The sequence below is a fragment of the Anopheles marshallii genome, chromosome 2 (assembly GCF_943734725.1).
Source record: "Anopheles marshallii chromosome 2, idAnoMarsDA_429_01, whole genome shotgun sequence".
Lineage (NCBI taxonomy): Eukaryota > Metazoa > Arthropoda > Insecta > Diptera > Culicidae > Anopheles > Anopheles marshallii.
In genome coordinates, this window is record NC_071326.1 from 13,306,647 (window position 1) to 13,310,417 (window position 3,771).

A 3,771-nucleotide genomic window follows, 5' to 3' on the forward strand; every position below is an offset into this window, starting at 1 on the left:
ATGTACTTATCTGTGACCTGTTATGTCTAACGACTTTCTCTACTATTCTCGTGATTTGAATAGTGTGTGTTCTTCACATTGACAGGATACTTCCGACATGAAATTTGAACTCAGACCGTGCGTATTATTGAGCCGTGTACAACCGATACGAATATGTAGAATTTTTTACTTAATACAATTCCATATATTTGGAATGCAGGATGGTGTTCAATCGTTGATGGTTTCCAAAAATACTGAAGTTATCGAATTACCAATACACACCACAAGCCAGAGCAACTTGCTATACGTTCCATTTACTAGAATCCACGGCATGTGTCCTTGAGCAAATGGCTGTTCCTTTCAGAATATATAGTCCGAATAGCTGGAGGTGATTTTTGGTGTCTGCATCGGGCGTTAATTCCTGGTTAGTAGCATGTAGTGATCATATCTAGCGGACATTTGAAACCAACGAATATTAGCCAAAGCGTTTCAGTTCGGTGTCTGGTATCGAATCTGACATGCTCTGGCAGAACACTTCCTACCGAGCAGCGTGTAAATTATATAGATGTGAGAGCACGTGGAAGAATAAAGCAACAACAACCTCATCGATCATGTTACCTTTATTTGCCGGTGCAAATGTTTGCTGAAACTTAAGGACAGCAGGTTGAAACCTATCAATGATCGGGAGCGTAATTGAAGAATTATAGTCCACGGGCGTCTGTCCTGATTTATGGGCAGTGGAGGAGAAACTGCACGCCACTGTCTAGCAGGAAGCTGCACCTAGCTGTCGACAAAACTTTTGTTTTTGTATCACTGTGGTGCATTCCTACCGGCGAGTCCTCGCCGGACAGAGCCACCGTTTATCGCACAAACACCACCGTGGTGTGGTGGTCGACCAATGTGGTGACCTCAATATCGATTGGCGGTGCGTTCTAGTGAGCGCGTTTCGTTGAAGTCGATTGTCTCCCGCTGGGAATTGGAGGCTAACTGTTCCGTTGGTGCAGGAATTCAGCCGTAACCTTCACTTCTGTCCAAACCTGCTCCTGGTGTACGAACTGTGAGCCATCGTTTCCCGAGCTTCCATTCATCTAGCTTCAATTCCCTGGGAGCATTAGAACTCAACAGAAGTTTCGCACCGTGTGGCATGGTGACCGGAGTACTTTTGTGGCCCCCCCTGTCAGGTGCTCCATCCTTTGTGCCTTCTTACGAAACATTGAAATCGTGACACTGCCGGACTGCATCAATTAACATACAATTAACTCAGTGGCTGCTCCGCCGGGTTTCACTTTTAACTTTTTTACCAAGAACTCGAATTCTTCCCCAGGTACGACCCGACAACTGTTGCCCTCTGGTGGGAAATTGAATCAATACTGCTGGCCATACGGCTCGAAGGTCGTCGGTGCGTGAAAATTGTAGATAAATCACACGGATGTGTACGGAGTGCAAGCCTGCCACCATTAGACGATCGTTTAGGCCCTAAAGAACTTTAGACGGGGGGCTTTTGTTTTGTAAGTGGCACCGCGTTAGCAGCTCAATTGCCGGTCGCGCAATGTGTCTAATGGTCTAATGGCTGGACCGAGTTTGGTTCGGATGACTTTAACCATGCGTTCAGCGAAGATCGCGCAGTACGGTAGTGTACCACATTTATTATGTCTAGCGTATTTGAAACTACTCATACTCGCCTTCGGAGACGGTTAAGACGGTTCACACTCATGCACGGTATTGGTTACTCGCGTTCACTTATCCTTTTTCGCCTGCCCGGCTCGTGGTGTGTAGTGTGTAGGTGTGGAAAGGATATATACAATGACGATCAGCCTCTTACACTAGCACCGGCGTGTTGCATTAGCAGTTTGCCCGTATATTTTTACTCTGCAGCTGCAATTTGCTCCAAACGCTTAATACTCATCTAGACACACACAGACACACATCCTTTTCGTCGTGTTGGATCCACCTTTGGCTCTCTAGCTAAATGCTCTAATACCTTTTTTAGTTTGCTTGAGAGCATCGCCAAATCGATATCCCGTCTGCCCAGTCGCGTTTGTTTGGATGCTGTAGTAATGCTTAAGTACGAAACGAGCGAAATAAATAAATTGGAAAGCTTCCATTGCTCCAACAATGACAAACACAGATCCGCCTCCATCTGACTGCGCACGGCTAAGTGAATCGCGTGAATGCGTTTTTGATCCTTCTTATTTGTGTGTGTGTGTGTGTTTAGTTTTTATAAACTATTTGCTAAATATTCTTATAACAACCCAACCTTTCGCGTGCCTGATTAGCTTGTCGCAAATTCCTTCGTATTACAACGTCCCTATTTATTGTAGATGTATTATAATCTCGATTTAAACAGTCATCACCACTGACCCGGCCCTCAATAACAATCCTCATTAACGATCAACCCACCATATATGCTCATCCTTTGCTAAACTATTAACACGAGCTTGTTACTCGCGCTCGGTAGCGAACAAAAACAATCTCCTGTTCCTTATGCAATTCGTTTTCTTTCGGTAGGCTAAGTGTGGCGAAGAGCATTACTGCTGTCCGTCACGGGACTTGCTCCGTACTGGCGACACGACACATGACACATTAACGTTTAAGTACAGCTAACATAGACGAATCACTCACTCCATGTTCGGGATAGATGCGCTAGGCCATGCTACTTAAACAATGATGTTTTTGCTTTTGGGTGGCTGCAACACATAACAACCTTACCGGGAACATTAAAAGGACAGTAAGAGAAAGAGAGCGACCTTCAGAAATGGTTTGCAACATTTGACCCTTAGTATAGTGTTATCCTGTTTTTTGTTTTTTGCCTAACGCCATGTCGAAGCTTTAAAATACACACATAAAGCACTGTTACATTCTATCGACCATTAATCGTTTGCAGCAGATTATTTGTATCATGAGTAGCTACTTTACAATGGTCTATATACCACACACACACACACATTGGGCTTTCCGCCTCTACATCCGTCGGACCATAACGTTGAGCATACGCTAAGGGAAGGAGCTCTGCGTGGATTGGGTTGGCATGGGCATGTTACTAAACGGTACGGTACAAAATCTCATTCTAAACACGTCTTCCTGCACTGGAAGATCTTCAACACCTGCCGGTAGGTAGCTGCGTGGTTCAGTAACTATTGGTTTAATGGTAATGACTGTGTTTTCATTAGTTGCAGTTGAGTTTATGCTTATTTGTGAACCGGTCACAACGACATTTTCGATCTCGCTGCGTAGCCCCTGGACCAGCCAGTGCAACACGCACGCGAGATGTGTTCGAAATGTTCGCTTCCTATTGAACTTTACGCTGCTTATTACACTTATGCTTATTGTAACCATCGTTTCTGAGTGTGAAGAACTGCGTTTGTCGGCTAAACGAAATGGTAAAGTGTTGTATTACATCATAAATGCTACCACGCTAGCCTGGTTGGGTTAGGAAACTAGGCGAGTACCTTCGCGCGTGGACCGGGTCTGCCCATACGTTACGGTGCGTTACATTGTGCGGTTCTATACACCAATGCGTTTGGAATGGGACAATTTCCCCATTCGTTCCCGTACAATTGACCGTTTAGAATAAAATTGAGGAACCCTCACTGTGACTGTCGGAGTTTGAGGTTTGTGGGAATCAAGTATGCTCCATGTGCTACAAAACTCGTGCAGGGAGTAGATATGGCAGTTGCAGTTGTATCGATCGTTGATCATTTCTGTACTCTAGCTCCGCTCTGTGCGTTAGCCGTCATGGAACGTGATGTTTTGCTGTGGTGCGTTCGAACATCTCGCTGCAATGGACGCACC